We start from the raw sequence: 6,268 nt of genomic DNA, 5'->3' as shown, positions 1-6,268 counted from the left end.
CAATGTTGATTCTTCCAATCCATGAGCATGGGATATTTTTCCACTTGTTTGTGTCATCTTTGATTTCTTTGAGCAGTGTTTTGTAGTTTTCATTGTAAAGGTCTTTCACATCTCTGGTTAGGAAGATGCCAAGGTAATTTCATTTTTTTTGGTGGCTATTGTGAATGGAATTATGGTTTTTATTAGGGGTTCTGTTTGTTTATTATTGGTGTAAAGAAATGCAATTGTCTTTTGAACATTTATTTTTATATCCTGAGACTTTTGCCGAAGGCCTTTATCAGTGTAAGGAGGTTTTTGACAGATTCTCTTGGGTTTTCAAGGTACGTGATCCTGTCATCTGCAAAAAGAGATAATTTGACGTCCTCTTTTCCTATTTGGATACCCCTGATTGCCTTCTCTTCTCTGATTGCTCTAGCCAGGAATTCCAATACTATATTGAACAAGAGGGGTGAGAGTGTGCGTCCTTGTCTTGTTCCAGTTTTCAGGGGAAATGGTTCCAATTTTTGTCCATTTAGGAGTATGCTGACTGTGGGTTTCTTGTAGATTGCTTTTACTACTTTGAGGTATGTTCCCTGTATGCCTAGATGTTCGAGTGTTTTTATCAAGAAGTGGTGCTGGATTTTATCAAAAGCTTTTTCTGCATCTAATGATATAATCATGTGGTTTTTGTTTTGACACCTGTTGATGTATTTAATTACATTTATTGTTTTACTAATGTTGAACCAGCCTTGCATCTCAGGGATGAAGCCTACTTGGTCATGATGGATGATTTTTGAGATGTGTTGTTGAATCCGGTTTGCTAGGATCTTGTTGAGAATTTTAGCATCTATGTTCATCAAAGATATTGGCCTGTAGTTCTCTTTCTTTGTTGAATCTTTACCTGGCTTGGGTATCAATGTGATGTTAGTTTCATAAAGTGATTTGGGGGAGGGTTCCATCTTTCTCAATCACCTGAAATACCTTCAGTAGGATTGAAATCAGCTCCTCCTTAAATGTCTTGTAGAATTATGCTAGAAAGCCATCTGGTTCAGGGCTTTTTTTTTGTAGGTAGTTTTCTTATTACATAGTCAATTTCCTTGATTGTTATTGGTCTATTTAGGGTCTCAATTTCTTCTTGTTTCAACCTAGGCAAGTTGTGTGATGACAGAAAGTCCTCCATTTCTGTGAGGTTTTCAAGTTTGTTTCCATACAAGTGTACATAGTAGTCTCTAATGATCTTTTGTATTTCTTCAGGGTCAGATGTGACTTCATCTTTTGTGTTTCTGATTGTGCTTATTTGGTTTTTTTTTTCTTTTTCTTGGTCAGTCTAGCTAGGGGGCCATTGATCTTGTTTATCCTTTCAAAGAACCAGCTTTTTGTTTCATTGATTTTTTGTATTATCTTTTTGTCTTCTATGTCCTGGATTTGGGCTTTTATTTTGGTGATCTGGATTCTTCTGCTGAAATTAGGGTTTTGGTGGTCTTGCTTTTCCAGCTTCCTTAGGTGGTTTGTTATGCTGTTAATTTGTGTTCCTTCCATTTCCTTCATGTGTGTTTGTAGGGATATAAATTCCCCTCTTACTACAGCTTTTAAGGCATCCCAGAGATTTTGGTAAGATGTTTCTTCATTTTCATTTGTTTCCAGGTATCTTTTGATCTCTGTTTTGATTTCATCATTGACCCAGGAGTTGTTTAGCATCATGCTGTTTAGTGTTCATATCTTTTTGGGTTTTGGGGGGACCTTGGTGGTGTTAATGTTTGTTTTTATTCCACTGTGGTCCGAGAAGTTGCATGGTAGAATTTCGGTCCTTTTAAATTTGCTTATGCTTGATTTTTGGCCAATTATGTGGTTGATCTTAGAATACGTTCCATGTGGTGATGAGTAGAATGTGTATTCTGTGGTCTTTGGATGGAGTGTTCTGTAGGTATCAATTAAGTCCATTTGGTCAAGAGTCACATTGAGGTTCCGATCTCATTGCTGATATTTTGTCCTGATAATCTCTCTAGGGTTGTGAGTGGGGTATTAAAGTCCCCAATTATGATGGTGTTAGAGTCAATATCTTTCTTTAGTTTTCCTAGGAGTTGCTTTATAAAAGTTGGTGCACCTATGTTAGGTGCATATATGTTTAGGATAGATATTTCTTGTTGATGGAGTGAACCTTTTATCATTATGTAGTGGCCCTCTGTATCTTTTTAAATTTTTGATAGCTTAAATGGTATTTTGTTTGAAATTAGGATTGCGACTCCTCCTTTCTTTTGTGTTCCATTCGCCTGAAAATTTGTTTCCCATCCTCTTACTTTGAGTCTGTGCATGTCCTTTCTAGTGAGATGGGTCTCTTGAAGCCTGGTGATATTTTATCCATTTTGCCATCCTATGTCTTTTCAGTGGTGCATTTAGTCCACTCACGTCCAGGCTAATTATTGAAATGTGAGAGTTTGTCCCTATCATAGAGTTCTTATAGAGTTGTTCTTCCACTTGGTTTATTGTCTTTCTTTTGTTTGGGGGGTTGGTTCCTGTGTATTTTATTCTTTTTCTTGTACTCTTGTGAAGAACGTTATTCTTTTTTTCCCCTTTTCTTCTGTGTTTAGTAGTTTCTTAAGTGTTTCATGTAGAGGTGGTTTGGTGGCAGCATATGTTCTTAGGGATTGTATATCTAGGAAAAATTTTAATTCTCCCTCGCTGATGAAGCTTAATCTGGCTGGGTAGATTATTCTTGGTTGAAATTGTTTATCTTTTGGGACATTGAAGATAGGGCTCCAAGCTCTCCTAGCCTGCAAGTTTTCTGTAGATAAATCTGCTGCTATTCTAATTGGTTTTCCATGGTAGGTGATCTGACCTTTTTCTCTTGCTGCCTTTAGGATTTTTTTATTTTATGCCTACTTTGTTTAGGTAAATTATTATGTGTCTAGGAGTTGGTCTTCTTATTTGTTGTCTTGCAGGGGTTCTCTGAATCTCTTGTGTTTGAATTTTTGCATCATTTATTAGATAAGGGAAGTTTTCTTGAATGATCTCATGGATGCTTGTTCCAGTGTGGTCTCTGTCTCTCTTTCTGCCTCAGGAAGGCCAATTACTCTTAGGTTTGGTCTTTTGAAGTAATCACTCATCTCTTGAAGGTTTTTTCTGTCTTTTTGAGCTTGTTTTCTGTGTTTTTGAGAGTTTGGGTTAGTTCTATATTTTGGTTCTCAAGCTCTGAGATTCTTCTGCTTGGGTAATTCTGCTTTCCTTGCTTATCAGTTTGTTATTTATTTCATTCACAGGATTCTTTATTACTGTTATCTCAGATATCAGCTCCTTCCTAGTTCCTTCTTGAGTCTCAATTCTTTTTAATCTCTCCATTAATGTCTTGATATCTAGGTTTGTAGTTTGAGACCAGTCATTCTAGGGGCTCTTCATTGTTTGCATTCTGAAGTCAGTTTTCTCAGTGTCTGCCTCCCAGGAGTCTGGGAGAGACCCATATTCTTCTTTTGGCTTTTCTTTATTTGTGTAGATTTTTTTCTCATCCCTGGAGCAAAAGGAGGTACAAAAGAGGAAAATAATGGAAGAAAGGGGCTCAATAGGAAGTTAGATAGAGAGAACAGTGAGAGGGAAAACAGACATACATACCAACTAATAGGTGAAAAGAGACACAAGGCCAGAGAGAAGTGAAAAAAAAACACAGAAGGAAAATTCCCTAAAAAATACTGATAGTTACACAGAGGCAGACCAATAAGATCATGAAACAGATAGTGTCAGTTAGAAAGCAAACAATAGTGAGCAAAACGTACAGTCAGAATGATAAAACCAAAGGTCAAAATAAGAGATCAGAGTAGTTCTGTAATCTTTCCTTGAGCCCTGATCTCCGGCCTCTCCCCTCTGTTTTTGTTGCAGGCAGTTAGCCTGCTGCCTGGGAGGTCTGTAACTCTTAATTGTCTCAGTCTGTTCAGCGTAGGGGAGGGGCTTTGTCTCCTGTTTAAGGACGTAATCATGGGAACTGAGGTGGAGGCTCTGATAGGTGGGTGGGGCAATGCAGATCTGCCTGGAGAATGACAGAGGTGGTAGTTCTACTTTCACTTTTAGGGATGCTTGTCTGGGATCAGCTGCACAGCTGGGTGCTGAATCCGGGTTGTCACCAGCAGGCTGGGGTGGAGGAGAGGGTTGGGCGTTCCCTCCTCTGGAGCTGGGAGCCTCTGATCAGCACCTTACACAAGCTTGGGGTTCTGCTCCCTTACACAAGCTTGAAGTCACACGCTGAGTGCGTCAGCCAGGGTGGGCCTGGAGCTCCAGAGCTCCAAAGCTCCAAAGGGCAGGTGGTGGCCCTGGGTCCCTCACAGGACACTTCAGCCAGAAATTGAACCGGTATCTCTGAGGGGCGGGTGCCCAGAGCCTCCCTGGGTGACCGGCAGTTTGGTGCTGGGTGCTGGGCATCACGATGTAGCCAGGGAGGGAGCTGGGACCTGGGACTCCTGAGCAGATGGGAGTCACATATAGTGGAGTAGCGGGGGGCCGCAATGTCTGGCCCTGCATGGGACTGAAGGTCCCTGGACCTCGTACCAATGCAGCTGACGGTGGGCAGGGGGCTTGTCTTGTTTCTACAGTACTTTCAAGCTCTAGCATGGGGCTTCAGGACATTGAAGTGCATCATTCCCTCCATGTGCTCTCTGTGTTTTCCACAGATGAGGTGGAGGTCACGAGTCAGAAATCTTTATCTTCCCAACATATCCATAGCTGTGGAGTTCTGCAGCTTCCAAGTCCAGTATGTCGCTGTTGGCTTCTTTGCTACAGGGTCTCACAAGGCTGAGGCAAAGACCACAAGCTCATCTCCTCCTCCTCACTGCCCGTGCCCATTCGAAAGCACTGGGAGCCACCAGTCACTAGAAAAGTGGTTTTTAAAAAAGGCATAAGTGGTAAAAGCTGGAAGTCTGGAGAGCTCATTTCCCCCAACCCCTTCACATATTACAGAGTTTTGTTTCTCTGTTGGTGTGAGCAGGACTGAGCCTGGTGAGGTTCTTAGGCAATTAGTTAGGAAAAGAGGGAAATAGGGAGAAGGAGAGCACACAACCAGAGTAGAAGGCAGGGACTCAGTGCCTTGGCCTGGGTGTCCTCATTGACATTTCCATAGACACAGCCTTTCAGACCCAGAATGGTGGGCTAGAAAGGAATAGGTGCCTGCCTCTCAGACTCTGCTTTCTCTAGCCTCTCCTTACATCTCCCTTCTACCTATTGGGGGTAGGAAGTGGTTAGAAGTTGCTGGGAACTTGTTCCAAGTGTGTATAGAATTCCCCTTTCTTTCTAGAAACAACTTCATGAGCCTCCTGATTCATGACCCTATTGACCTCTTTGGCCAAGCTTGGCTGCTGTTTTTGTCATTGAGTCCTGTTTCTGGCGAAGTTTGCTCCACAGTATCAGGCTGTTGAGTGAACGGATGAATAAACTAACTGGTAGTGGATTTATACTGTTCATGGAGGAATGACATTAGACCTATTGAACTGATGATTACTATAAGGTTGTTAGGTAGTGGACTTACCACTTTTGGAAAGTAGGTTACAGAATTTTGACTTAGGTAAGGAATGGTTAACTTGGGTTTTATCTTTGCCTAGATGAAATCAAGATGACCTAGCTTACACAGGTGTATTCCTACTAAAATAAAGGAAAAAATAGATGAAATGGGGTGATCTAGTAACTTGAAGTGACTTTCTATCATCATGGAATCATCATTACCAGTATCACTAGAATTTTATGCTTTTCTGGAGAATATTTCAGTTGGATTCTTAAATTTAGTTTTTCCAAAAGTAGTATTTGGTGGGCCAGGCTTGGTGGCTCAGCCTGTAGTTTCAGCATTTTGGGAGGCCAAAGCAAGTGGATTGCCTGAGCCCATGGATTTGAGACCAATCTGGGCAACTTGGCAAGACCTCGTCTCTTCAATAAATCAAAAATTAGCCAACACCTGTAGTGATAGCATGCACCTGTAGTTCTGGCTACTTGGAACACTGAGGCCAAAGGATCGCTGGAGCCAGCAGGTCGACCCTGAAGTGACTGTGAGCATGCTACTGCAGTCCAGCCTGGGCAACAACGTGAGACTCCAACTCAAAAAAAAAAAAAAAAAGTAGTATCTGCAGGATGTAAGCATCAGTAGCAAAGTATAGAAGTGTTTTTTTTCTTTCTTAGACAAATAGGGCCATATTTATACAATTGCATAACTTTTTTCTCTTTAGCCTGTCATGCATTTCTTTCCATGTCAATATATACAAATTTACCTATTTTTTTTTTTTTGAGTTGGAGTCTCACTCAGTCGCCCAGACTGGAGTGCAGT

The sequence above is a fragment of the Carlito syrichta genome, unplaced genomic scaffold (assembly GCF_000164805.1).
Source record: "Carlito syrichta isolate Samal-C Ts95f unplaced genomic scaffold, Tarsius_syrichta-2.0.1 Scaffold315528, whole genome shotgun sequence".
Lineage (NCBI taxonomy): Eukaryota > Metazoa > Chordata > Mammalia > Primates > Tarsiidae > Carlito > Carlito syrichta.
The sequence above is the reverse complement of the archived record's forward strand: the minus strand, read 5'-3'. Positions refer to the sequence as shown.